This window comes from Ornithodoros turicata, chromosome 9 (assembly GCF_037126465.1).
Source record: "Ornithodoros turicata isolate Travis chromosome 9, ASM3712646v1, whole genome shotgun sequence".
Classification (NCBI taxonomy): domain Eukaryota; kingdom Metazoa; phylum Arthropoda; class Arachnida; order Ixodida; family Argasidae; genus Ornithodoros; species Ornithodoros turicata.
This window is the reverse complement of record NC_088209.1, coordinates 22,689,225-22,703,465: the sequence shown is the minus strand read 5'-3', so window position 1 is coordinate 22,703,465 and position 14,241 is coordinate 22,689,225. Positions and strand designations below refer to the sequence as shown.

General features: G+C 46.4%; 1 protein-coding gene across 3 annotated transcripts in view; it reads left to right on the top strand.

Moving 5' to 3' along the window:
* The window catches only part of LOC135368375 (uncharacterized), a 240,734-nt gene that overhangs the window by 162,503 nt on the left and 63,990 nt on the right, over positions 1 to 14,241 (top strand). For 2 of the 3 annotated variants that reach the window (XM_064601589.1, XM_064601590.1), the window contains one exon: positions 988 to 1,113. The gene's annotated coding sequence lies outside the window, so the exon portion shown is untranslated. Of the gene's footprint in view, positions 1 to 318; positions 470 to 987; positions 1,114 to 14,241 lie in introns of those variants that run through there. The other variant, XM_064601591.1, reaches the window with a different exon arrangement.

Here is a 14,241-nt window from a genome sequence, read left to right as displayed (position 1 = left end):
AAAATAAGATGTGACGTAATACGTATTGCAAATCAACTAAAACAAGGAACCCAATAAAATAAAATATCAAACTATGCGCCACACGAGGATCGAGTAATCCTTTTTGGTGCAGATCCTGAGCTTCTCCAGACCATTTTTTTTTTCTCAGTTTCCCCAGCCGTGCGTCAGAGTCAACCACAGCTCAGTATTGAGCGCATTTTTCGTTTCAAACTGCCGGGAGAACGAAGCCGTGCGAATGACGTCATAGACATGCGCGCCTCTCTGTCACGTGCTCCGGTGGAGAGAAGGTGGCAGCACTTCGCAGGGAGAGAGCCCACTGGGGGCCTCAGGTTGATCACGACAGCAGTAGAGTACTGTCTTCCGTCGATTACGCTGGTGTCTTCGATGCTTATGGCTACGTCGGATATCCCCAGCATCGCCATGTGATCCGCTGTGCTGTCGTGCGACCCGAAGAAGGCAATAATTTGATGTGAGTGCTCGCTTGGTGTCTTTCGGATTCGCAGTGTGCACCAGCGGCAGTCGTTGTTCGAAAACGGTTGTTAGCTTTCGATACTTCGAAACATCTGACAACTGAAAGCTCTGTGGTAAACCTGCAGCGCTCTTGTTCTGTTGCGGTGAAGTGTTGCATAAACCGACCCTAGTAATCGCTGGGCGTTAAATATGACCACTTTCCCGGCTTACCGCATCCCACGGAATACGTGCGCCGTCTGCTTCATATTAATAACCGGAGAGTCGATTTTCCAAACACGACTCTCAAAGAGTACTAGTTTTCTGGTGTACACTTTATTGTAACGTTTACTAAACTTCGTATCCTCACACTTAAAAAAAAAAATTACTCCGCGAGTGTTGTTGAAGTCATTGTTGATTCTTCATTGGTCTCCAAATAGAACTTTGCTTTGCAGTGACAAATGTTGTGCCGTTAAGCAGGATCGAGATTGACTGCTGCCTCGTAGCAATGTCTAAATATATGCTCGTCGTTTTCCGCAGGTGTTCTAAACTGAGTAGCACGGCGGAGTGATGCCGCAAGTCGATGACTCTCTGCGCGGAATCACGATTGCGCCGGATATAGAAACGCTGTGTGCTCCCTTGGCCGGGGGTCACGTCGCGCACGTGGTGAGTTTGTATTCTGTTTACCAATTTGTCGCTTGTACGATAAGCGCCGTTCAGAAAGTCTGGGGAACCACTGGGTATAAGGTGCGTAGTTGATTAATACACTGCGGTTCCCAGGTGCGTTTGGGACGCCATCTTCATGCTATACACTCTGAGAAAAAAAGGAGCGAAATGAGGAGTAACTGGCAGCCTCTAGTCCTCTATAGACTGCCAATTATATACTTTCCATTTTAGTCCCCTAACCCTCAAATTTACTCCCCGTGACTGCAAATAGTCACTGAACTTCGCATATGGTCCCCTGATTGCAACAGTCTACGTAAATATGTGCTCTTCGTGAATTTGATGGAATAAAAGGCTATATAACTTAGCTAACTTAGCAATTTTTCCACACGCACAGAGGAAAAAAATAGTTAAAGGTTCTTTCTCGCGAAATTGTGCTCTATATGCATGTCGCAAGATTTCATATCACTCGACATATCACGGTTGACGGTTTAATTCGAAGTATTTTCATTCGTGCACACGAATTACGTACCTGGGACTATTAGAACAGAGCGTGAAATGCAGTCCCAACTCTGTGACATTCATTTAGTCCCATGCATTTACTCCCCTACAGGGACTATTTTTTATTTGCGGTAACGCATTTAGTCCCAAGAAGGACTAAAATTACTTTTTTTTTCTCTCTCTCATAGTGTAGCAACGCACTCAGACGGGACACGACTAAATATGTATATATATATATAAACACAATAAACAACGGTATCGCGGTATGCACGTATTCGTTCGTTGCAAGCACGCACTTTCCAAGTATACCCCAACCTGGTCATGTAGTCAGACATCATCCGCCCAGTGTCACTCACGGGATCGCGTGTTCAATATATAAGACGTGCCGTATTTTCCGGTGTATAACGCGCGCGTTATACAGTAAAAAAGTGCTACGAAGAGGTCCTGCGCGTTATACACGGAAATATTTTCCTACAGATTTCCTTTTCTGGTCGATGACGTACAAATTCTAGCCTCTACCACATTGTGCTGCGAGTTTCTCCCAAATCTCTTAGGGTCAGTTACAAAGCCGGCGAAAGGGGGCTGGACTTCGTAAAAATTAGTGATGTTGCTTAAGGATGATATTGAGCAGTCAATGATCCTGAATTCATTTCAGAAGGCTGGCGTGATTGAGAAGGGACGCGAAATTAAATATGTTTCAAATAAAGTCTAGGCATATTGTCACGAAGCGAAATGGGCCGGCGAGTCGTCGAATAAACAGCAAACGGTTTATTAAACTACTTGGTAGCAAAAACACAAGAGTGATAGCTCTCTGAACACAACTGAGTCCAAAGAATGAATGCTCCAGCCTGGAGCGCACAAGCATTTAAGCGTCGCGCCGAAAAGTCTAGAAACTGCACGTGCGTTTGCCAGAGAGCAGGCGATGTGTCGGGAGCTTCTTGCTTCTTCTTTAGCACGCGCCGGGATGAGATGTACCGTTTCGTGCTTGCCCTGGAAGTTTCTCGAAGGTGATTCGTGGCAATATATTATACACCGCCTTGGTTTATTGTGTATAGTGGTGGCAGTGCAGAAGCTTGTAGCAACATTGCGGTGCGCGTTATACATGGAACTTTTGTTCAAATTCGGTCCGTTTTTAGGGGTGCGCGTTATACACCGGAAAATACGGTACCCCGTATAGTCGTGCAGCGTGGACTCGGAAGCAGACGAAGCGTCTCGTGACGTCATGACTTGCCTGATGACTATTGATCCCTTACCCCAGTTCCCTGGCACGAGCGAATTTTTATGCGGTAGTGTCTTGGAGCGGACGGAAGCAAATTAATAACACATAAGGCGTATAAATAGAAGCTCCTGGCGCCTCAGCTAAAGCGTCAGCTGTCATCTCTAGGATCACACACGTATAAGCTTGCTATTTACAACCCAAATACCCAAGATGAGCGAGCCGTCCTCTGTTTGCATACCACTGCCCTAGTGGATCACGAAGCTGACAAGCCGCTTACGACAGAAAGGTTGCTGCTTTCTCGCCTCTTCGGTCCACGGCCAATGTTTGTACATGATTGAGCGGAGATGTTCGTGAAGGCCTCCAGAACACCGTGGTACCCTTCATGAAGGCTTACACATACGGGCGCGAAACTTCGCATTTTTGACAGCATCCGGGAGGATGGACAGGCCAGCCATATACAGAAAACACAAATAGCGTAAGAGCATGCGGGGTCTGTCATGTTAACATCTTATTTGCAGTTACTTGTTTATGTCTGCAGTCCTTCCTACTACGGTACTGAGCTTCTTCGGTGCAAACACTTCGAGAAGAGTTAATGGGAAAATTCGTGACTTTACGTCGCGAGAAAACTATACGATCATGAGCGACACCTCGTGGACGTTTCTCTCATCTTTACAACTGCATTAAAGTAGCACCGAAGTCGTTTTTAACACCCTGTTTTCTTCCTATGAAACTGTTAAGTAGGCCAGTAAGATGCACCATGCGAAGTAATTCACAAGACAGAGTCATAATTATCGCAGAAATTGAATTTAAAGTACGCCGCAAAACGTGACCGTGCGCAACGGTGGTGAAGAGCAGTACCTGCCTGTGATCTGCCTGGAACATCGCGCTGACGCTATAAGGAGAACGCTCGCTGATTGGTCTATAGAGAAATTTTGTCTCCTACTCCGCTGTCGTCCGCTACTCGGCTGTTCGGGGTTCTGAAAGAGCCTTTCTCCTGGCTCGGTAATGATTCGGTCGCTCCTTCTGTCCCCAATTCTCCGGGAGAACTGGCCGAACTGGCAACACCGGTCGCAACCCCTAGCGGTAGATGGGTGCAACTGTGTGGAGAACGTCATGCTCCATTGGAAATGCACAGAGATCACGTATTTATGCATAGTCGTGCGCCACCGGAAGTTTGTGGGTATACTTTATCTGCACACACACCTTGGATTTCTAGCGACAAGGATCCGCGCTATTCGGGACAGCCTTTATATAACGAGCCGAGATTGTCGCCCATTGGTTTCAAAGGTCTACAACTCGCGCGGGACGCAACGCCACCTCGTTAAGGAGAACCTAAAAACCGAATTAATTAAAACCGAACCGAGTAGTTACATGCGCCGGAACCAAATACGAAGTGAATAGTTATATAACAGAAACGAATACGGAGTTATGTGGCCGCACCGACCCTAGCATATGTGCGGATATATACAGCATACATATACGTACATATACAGGGTGTCCCAGAAAACGTGTCATTGAATTATAATAAAAAAACTACACCACCTAGAGTCATGCGGTCAACGGTATTTGTTCTTACTGGGTTTTTGCCACCTCCTCATGTGAATGTCGTGTGACGTAAGTTTAATTATGTAAATTTTTGCGAGCTTAAGTCGGAAATTTGCCTAGTAAAGGTCACTTTTTTACCCCACCAATGTGAAGAGCGTGTCTAATTTACTCAAATTAATGATAATTGACAGCGATATTCAGGAGCTATCCCATCGGAAAAAATAGCCGAACATCATGCTCTACGGAGGTCGCACAGAATAGCGCACGATGAATTTTTCAGCGCAATTTGTGTCAGTCCGACGAAAGGAGGTTGGAAACCCAGCCCACCCCGGCATCTCAGAAAGAGATAACGCAGGCATGGCTTATCACGTCCCACTTTCGCTGGGATAATGCTTTCCCTCTCCCAATTTTAGGAACTGTTACTTTTTCTACTATCACTCTGTGGGCTGGCTTCGGAACCTCCTTTCGTCGGACTGCGAGGGATTGCGCTCAGAAAGACATCGCGCGTTATGGTCCGGTGCTCCGAAAAGCATGATATTCGGCTGTTTTTTCCGATGGGATAGCTCGTGAATATCACTGCCAATTATCATGAATTTAAGTGAATTCGGCACGCTCTTCATATTGGTGGGGTAAAAAAGTGACCGTCTCTTGGCAAATTTCTGAGTTCAGATCGCAAATATTTGCATAATTAAACTTGGGGTACATGACATTAACTTTACAAGGTGGCAAAAACCTCATAAGAACAAATACCGTTGACCGCATGATTCTAGGTGGCGTAGTTTTTTTATTATAATTCAATAACACGTTTTCTGGGACACCCTGTATACATCATACATGCAGAGGGATATTCGTATGAAACAACATTCACTTTGTGTTATGCCCCCTCTTCTCACAGTTTTGGACTTACGAGTGTCACTTCGGTGTCATTCCAGTATATTTCGTTCAGAAGACGCATCGCTTTGATTGGAAATTCAAAAATAGAACTCCATATGCGAATCGAATATGCAATTATTCGCTTAGGAATTCGAAAAAATTCGCACAGTGCTACCCGAAGTTGCCTCTTAACACAGTTCAATATCTGACACAGGAAGGCGTCCCAAAATTTAACTCAATGCGATATGATGTTGCGTGTCGGCCCGCAAAGGCGTCTTGGGATTTACACCTCATTACGCCCCCCTCCCCTCAGACTCGTCAGTATATCGCTCGGGTTCGTTCGTCACGGTTGGTCACACATAGCCCTGTGATAAGAACCGGATTCAAGAAGACCGGCTCTCTGGGAAAGCCTCCTCGCCCACTGATGACTGGCCACCACGCGGAAAACCTTCCGCATTTTGCGACATGTGTTTGCGAGGCATGTCCGAGGGTCATTGGTAGGATTGTGGAAGATCAATATAACAGATATCAGCCTAAAGTTGAAAGATATATATTTCAAGGACTGCTTTGGAATGAGGAATACGGATGTGATGCTGGGGGGAATATATTTATTAGAACAGAGGGGGGGGGGGGAAAGGGAGGAAAGGTCAGCCAAACGGGACGTCGGTTTGCTACTCCGCAAAGAAAAAACGAAGAATAAACGAAATAAAAAGAACGGAATAGAATTAGGAAAATAAGGATGAACTAACAAACAGTGAAAGAAGGATGAGATGGATTAAAGAAAAAGATTACTTTAAAAAAAATAGAAGCTGAGGTTAGGTGATGCTGGCTTTTCAAGAAAAGCCAGGTCTAAAAAGTAATATCAGATAGAGAACGGAAATGTTGCAACAGTTGAACCACATGCGAGATTCAAGTCATCCGGTGCGACAAAAGTTGTGTTACAGTATAAAATTTGATTGATGAGAAAGCTTTTCTTTCGTTCTCGCTGCTTCGGTGTCTACGAAGGACATAGCAGCAGACGTTTCCTATATTTATTGCCTACTTGATTCTGTATATCACGTTCTCGAGAAGTGCGGTGCAAAGACGGTGTCGAGATTACGTGCTGTGGAGTGTCTGAATTGAAAAGTTTAGAGAGCACTTGAAACGCTCACCTTCTTCATAGGTACCACTTGTCCTCGAGCTTGTCCGACAATTTGCTTTTTTCAGTCTATTCACTTCTGTCTGTTTAGAAAGAAGGCTTACGGAATTTTTTGTCCTCTTCCCGCTGCATCTGCTGCTACGATAGCAGTTCTCTTCAGACATGACACGAACAAAAGCAAGCAGATGTGTTAAAACCCTATGCTTTGCGATTCGATTATCTTTTCAGGGCGGCAACTTCCATATAAAAGTAAGAGAAGTCAAGATAAGAATGTCCTCGATGGGCTGCACACCAGTGAGTTTTCGATCCACGAATTGCAGATCACCCCTGTTGCGAGACAAGAAAAGAATCACCGCTCCGTGATGAAAATGGCATCAGAGGTTCCCTCGTGCGGGAAAGACCCTAACGGCAATGAACCGCGGTGTCGCCTTTATTTTTTTCCCTTCTGTTCCTTCTTCTTTCTTTAGTTAGCGGAGATAGAATAAGGTCTTATTGAAGACACTCCTCCCCTCTCCCTCGTGGAGATGAAGAATCCTCTTACCTTCTCTGCAAGTGTCGATGCTGGGCCGATCGTAAACCCATTGCTACTGTAGCGGGCCGTGGACAACGACGACGGTGGCCACGCCGTCTGGAGCACCGGCTCCAGTTCCACCGGCGCGACCATGAAGATAGGCCACCGTCATTGCCGGTAGGGGCCCGTTACCACAGGGGCGTGTTCCTGGAAGCGCGTGGGCACCGTAGCATCGTAATGCCGCTGATTGCAAAAGCACGGATTGCGCAACGATGCTATGATGCTACCCCTTTTCCCCCTGCCGACATACAAGCGAAGAAAAAGAACATACTCCTCAACTAAAAGAAAGGGAGCAGCGGACCCCAAGCTCGGGCGTCAACATGCTCCAAAACGCAGCTACTTCTACTACTACTACTCTACTAACGATGCTACGGTGCTCACATGCGTCCAGGAACGCGCCCCAGCTCGTGTGGCTCAGTGGTTACTGTGCTGGCCATGCCACGTCGAGACTGGGAGGTACCCGGGTTCGAATCTCGGCGCCGGCTGTGCTGTCTACGGTTATTCCTGGGTTTTTCCCCAGACGCTTTCAGATATATGTCGGCACAGTTCCCTTAGAAGTCGGCCCAGGGCCTCAGTCGTGACGTTGCCCACCTCTGTGAGGCCGACAACGGCAAGCCCGTTCAGCACCACCAGTGCCACCAGTCGGGGCTCATGTAGAGGGACATCATCTCCTCTACATTTCGTGACCCGAAATTTCTATGCTAACCTCATCTTGCGATGCTATGCTTAGTGACGATTCGAGGCTATGGACTTAGCATGTTTTACATGCCGCAACATACATAATTATGCTGCTACGACTATGTTTTTTTTTAGTCATTTATATGTCCGTCGTCAAGCGTAACCGTACTGCTGACTGTTTAGCTACGGGTATTAGTGAGGTTATATTTCCCGGTATTGCTTAGGCTATATTTGTTTCAATTCCCGTTCGGGAGATGTAAGAGTAATGAGGGCAGGCAGATGGCTTGGTAAACGCATACCGGGAGAGAGAGAGAGGAAGAGACACCTCTTTTCTCCACAGAACCTAGAAAACTTTTGAAAAGGGCATCGGGGAAGAAATTTTCCATACTACTACTAAGTGAGGAACAAAATATACACTCGGAGAAAATAGGAACAGTTTTAGCCATGTTAGAGACTATAGATGTGACGCAAGCATTAGTCCATTTTAGGACTAATCCGTGAGCCTAATTGAATAAATGTCACAGAGTGAGGTCTGCATTTCACGTTTTGTCCTCACAGTCTTATGCGCGTAATCTATGTCATGAATGAAGGTGTTTTAAATTAAACCGATATGTAAAGTTATAAAATAACTTGCGACATCCATCAGCGCACAATTTGTCAAAAAATAGCTACTATATCTTAGAGTAGCCAGGAAATTTCCTAACTACGATGCGTCTTTCAATCAAATTCCCGCAGAGCACATAGTATACTTGCAGACCGTTGCATTCAGGAAACCATTTGCCAAGTTTAGAAACTATATTTGCAATGTTGGGGAGAAAATTTCAGGGGGCAAGGGGCTAAAATGGAAAGTAACTATAGGGAACTAGAAGCTGTGATTACTCCTCACCGTAATCCTCTTATTTTGTTACACGCGCCGCAAGTTTCACCGCAAGCACCATTGGCACTGCGACGCGTCGTTAATGTAAATCAGCGCTGGCTTTGCAAACAACTTTCTCATCCCTTTAGGAGCGTCGGTATCTGTGGAACAAAACATCTCTGTAGCTGGCATCGCAGTCGTGTATAATCCCAGCTTCCTGAGCCTAAAGGCATATCGCAACAGATGCCGACTGAGCACGTGCCCCATAATAGAATCCAGTTTATTAGCCTTCCTTAGAGCTGACAACGATGCACGCTTCTCTGCATACGAATGCATTCTCTGGAGCGCGCTCCGTCCGACTTTTCCCGACTTTCTACATACTAATGGAATGCGGGCGAGATTCGCAAGTTATAACGCGAAGCTATTCAACGGTGCGAGAGCCGAAGGACATCGTGTTGTCGCGAGCGAATACTTCATACGGAGCTCTGATTTGAGATAAACACGCAATTAAACGTTCCCATTGTTGAGCTTAAGGCAGGAGAAAGGACTGAAATGGACTTCTTGCGTATAGTCTGGAGCGTTCTGAATAGATTCTCCGAATAACTTTTAAGCCTTAGTATGTGACGTCTAGATAAGATGTTGCTCTATGTGGTAGCTAGAAATACAGGCGTGGGCTTCTGCAAGTGAGGGAGAAAAACGGGACGGGGCGGAGGCTTTGGAATGTAGATGTATTCCTCACAAGGCGAATACGTGGCTAGCTTAATACGCTTACTGTTTATTAAGCGGCTGATCGCTGTGTCATACTTGAAATGGGACGGTAAGAAACTGTGGACGTGGCCATGATGGACATATTTCAACATGACGTTCTGTCTCCGTTCAAAAACTTTCGAGTGAGCGATTGCGCCAATAGGTGCTTAGTGTACTACATTTTGTCACTCGTACAGTTTTGAGGATGTTCACTTGCTGGGCGCAGAAATTCTTTTGGGGTTCGCGTAATGTGTCTTCCATAACGCAGATACCCGCCAACAACAGCTCCAATCACTTTTGCTGCATTTGCACCGTTTCTCTTTGCCGTATCACCTCTTCCAAGAATCTACTATGAGATCCGGTTAGCTTTGAACCATCTTTTCACCTAGATACTCTTCTGAGTGCTCTCCAAAACTGTGCTGACCTTCAAAAGAAGTTGATCTTTTGGACAGGGATCCCATTTCCTTGAAAATGAGAACCTGCGGCCGTATTCTTAAACGATCCTCCACAATACAGTGTACTAAGGAAAGAAGCGCACCCTCACTTGAGGAGCCTTTGGGTTTCGAACAATCACGAGCGCTACCGCGTAGTACTTGTGGACAGTGTGGACAGTTTCGCTAGGGGGTGATTACCGTCGAAGTCGATCTACGACCCGCACAACCTGGCTCGAGGAGCAGATCGAGTGCAAGCACCGTTTGAAGGTATACGGTGAAGCAGCAGACGGGCAGTTTATCCCTCTATAGGTGTGATAACCTTGAGACTGAATATCTGACGCAATGACTTTTCACACCCGGGCAGAGCTTCCCCAAGCAGCACAATATCTTGGACCAACATTGGACCAATATTGACAATACCCTGCCCAAATATAGGTCCAATCTTGGTTCAATATTCGGCCGACATTGACAATATTGGTCCAATATTGGCTATGTCGGCCGAATATTGGTCCAAGATTGGACCAAGATTGGATTCGATATTGGATCATCCAATATTGGACCAATATTGGGCTAGTACTGCCAGCATTGGTCCTGTCTTAGCCCAATATTCGTCCGACATTGCCAATATTGGTTCAATATTCGGCCAACATGTTGTGCTGCTTGGGACCTATGCAACACAACGTGAAAACCACGGTAGGAAGGAGTGTGTTTCAGTACGACAGTAACGTATCGTGCTATAGACGACCCTCTGTTTATACTCGTAAACGTGCGACGTCACGAGAAGACCGGTTCGAGGTTATATCTTGCTGTGGTGGGCAACAAGCGGGGAAAACATGTCGACTGATTGGCTGACAAAGCTGATGGCGCCCACCAGCACGCTAGCACGCTTTGCGCGGCGGCGTTACATAATCAATGACGTAGAGGAGCAGGTCGTCTATACAATGCAAATGGATCCCGCTGCGTCAACGGATTATTTAACTGACGTTCGTCGTCCGCAAAGTCACGCGGCCATTGATTGTAATTTGAAGCGGGAGACCAATTCATTGCTGCGAGAAATGACTGCCCTCTCCAGAAGCTGGCCAAGACTGTGCTCTGCAAGATTAACGCTAGATTAACGGGGCGCTCCCCGCGAGAGCGTTATCGGGTGTCAGCTTTCTGGTATTGAGTACACGGTTCCCCGTATAAGCCGCTTTTGTGAGGATCGTCATTTCCACGCCTGCCTCCGCTTCATGGCAGGGTGAGCATTAGTAGAGCGGGGCTATAAAAAATAAATGAGAGTGTTCCTGTGTGCACCATTGAAACAATCTCTCTTGCAAGACAACCTGCGAATTGGACATTGTCGGTTCTTTCATCGCCTCGTTTATTTTCATCATTTATTCCCCCATTATTTTCCGTGACGTTAAACTCTGGTTGTCCGTTGTTTTTTTTAGTTTCGTGTTACGCCGCGAAGCCACTGCGGCTATGAGCGGCGTACAGACGTGGACGGATGGAGAGAGGACAGCAGAAAGGAGAGGGGAACAGGGGGGATGTATGCGTCATGGGCCGACTTCACACTCTAAAAACAGAACTTCACCGCATAGCATGCTCTGCGCCAACCATGGCCAGGAACGGTGGGGTTATCACTCCTGGTTCTTCTGGAGGGCGTACTCCTTTTTGTGTCGATTATGATATATCCAAATTGACACAAAAAGGCGTACGGCCCCCTTTGTCCTCAAATCAGAAGCGGCAACGGTTGGCGCAGAGCGTGCTATGCGGTGAAACTCTGTTTGTAGAGTGCGGGGGAACTGTGCCGACATTCGTCTGGAGAGTCTTCGGAAAACCCAGGGAAAACCTCAGACAGCACAGCCGCTGGTAGGATTCGAACCTCCCAGTGTTCAGCTCGACCTTGTCAACCACCGAGTCGCTCTTAACCCGCTCGGTCATGTCGTTGGTGTCCGTTTTTAACGAAGAGATTGCTATAAAAGTATACAACAACAACAGCAACTTTATTGCAGTAGAACAGTAGAGAAGGCTGGCATCTTCGGCATTGTTCATTCTTTATAGATTCGTTTTCCCCCAGAACCGTTTTTACTCCAACGCAACCCACTCCATTATATGGATGTTGTCGTTTTGCAATCTTGAAATGTATCGCAGAGTGCGCGCCGGCATCTGGGCTTTGCAAAGGGCGTGGAGACAGTGTGCTCCACAAAAGTTTTCGCAAGATTCCCCAGGCAGTTGCTTCTCTGTCAGGGACGTGGATTTCAATCCATTTCGAAGCCGTCGTTGGTCAATATGCATCAATAAAATCAAGGGTATGCTGTTCCTGATTGCGAATACCTCTTTGCAGAGATGCTTCTGAAAGAGCGCAAGTCCCTCCAACCGAAAATTATTTGGTTCTCGTTTTCGATTGCAGGACAAATATTCTGAATCCTACACGGGAACAATGAAAGTATTTATAAGCATTATACATATATACTGTTGCTATTCTTTATGACATCACCTAACGACGTGGAACCCTCTTCTCCGAGGCCGTGCTGCGATACCACATAAGGCTGATTGATTAATTGATTTACTGAAAAAGAAAAAATATGGAGATGTAAAGTCCTGACGAAGTCCCACATAAGGCTACCAAGTGTCATTTTAAATTGTTCCGATGCCGTTGTGACGTTCGTTGTTTTTGCTACACCTGATCGAACATCTTTTTGTTGTTGTTTTCTGCGCGCGTAATAACGCTGCACACGCGGACTTCGCACGCGCCGTGAAGCACATGTAGGCGACAAAAATTACTTCCGTATACAACGCCTTCGCGTGCGCCGCGCTGATTACAAAATCCATACATTTGGCAGGAAACGATACGTGCACGAAAACGTTTAGGTCCGCCGCGTATCATTGACTTGTTTTTCCTTTAAAGGCCAGTGTCAGGGACGCCTATATATGACTTTCTATTGTCGTCGTTTCCCAGTATGAATGCATTCCATCTAGGCCATAACTTTCGCCCTCGGAGAGTTTGCGTGCGCGCCCGTGGAGAGAATGGAAAAAGGAGGGAAGGGAGGAAAAACGGGCGCTCTTTCGCGAACGAGCGCACTCTGTCGGCACGAAGTAGCAGTTTGGGATCGTGTTCGTTTTATATGTTTCACACTCGCAAGTGGAGCTATACCGCTGGGAAGGTATATATATATCGCGGATAATGCGGAACGACGTCGAACCGTGCACGCTCCACAATCGGCAACCAATATTGTGCTATTTCCAGCGTGTTATTCATTTGCAGAACACGAGCGGATGCCGTAACCGCGTGTTTGTATAGTACGTGCTTGGTTTTTACTGTGTCGTACTAGCCTCTTTCGCTTTCGCCTTTCGAAAGGGTTGAGGTGGGGATGATTGTTTAGTTTTAGCGGCTTCCAGAAGCGTGCAATGTTTCAGTGTCGTTTTGATTGTTTTGTGCCGACGTTATAGCGGTTTACCTTCAGGGAGTGGTAAGTGTCATAAACGCGAGAGTTTGACACCCAACGTAATAGGGGATGCATATTCGAATACATAACGGCGGTGAACCGGGCAAGTTGGTATGAATCAATCATGCTAAACCAGCACTGCAAACGAGGACAGACAGGAGATGCGTAAGCCAGGCATCGATGGCGTTATACGATAAAGAGATATTGTTCCTGGAAAAATGGGGTAAAGGGGGTTGATTTGTAGGCTGGTTCCTAAAACGTGACACTTGAAAGATAACAACGGAGGTATTTATAAAAGGAGCCTGATGTTTGTTTGGTCAATAAATATGTTTCTTGGAACTCTAGCACAGTGGTTGTCCTCCCCCCCTGTCTGTCCTCGTTTGCAGTGCTAGTTTATCATGATTGATGAACATTCGCTTAGACTCAACCAACCCGCGATTCGTTAAAGGGACACTAAAGCGCAAAAATTTAACCCCGCGGAACGGCGGCGAACGAACGGGATTCATGGAAAGGCGCAGTAGCGGGAAACCCTGTAGCATTCAGGGCCACGAAAACTCAGCGTCTAGGTTGTTTTGTCTTGTCACCGTATTTGTTCGTGAATCTACTCGTGAATGATATGAATTTCATAAATTCATTGTAATTTAAAGACCTTGACGTAGCACGCATTATATCGAGTCCTACCCCACTACTTCGTTGAAGCCACTCGTTTGTGCCTTTGTTTCCATTGCTCTTTTTTCTTTCTTTTTCTTTTCTTTTTTTTAACTGTTCTGACTTTGTGTGACCATTTTTATGTTTTCTGAGTTGTCTACGTGGTATGGGGTAGCCGGCTTCCACGTTGGTGGTGCCAATTTTCCCCCTTTTTTTTTTTTCTTTTTCACTCACTCACTCACTCACTGGTGCAACCGGTGCACTACCAGTCCAGTGTGGGCTCAGTAACTAAGAAAACCGCCTGCCGTAAAAACTGGGAGCTGACTCAAGTTCTGATACCGGCCACCGTCAGTTCTATCTCAATTATCTTCTTGCTTTTACCCACCCGTCCCTCATGTTCCCGTGTGTGCAGGACACAGTGTGCGGACTACAGTATCATGCCTGACGCGTGCGTTAGATAGTCGCCTACCCCGACAAACATTTCCCGCAGAAA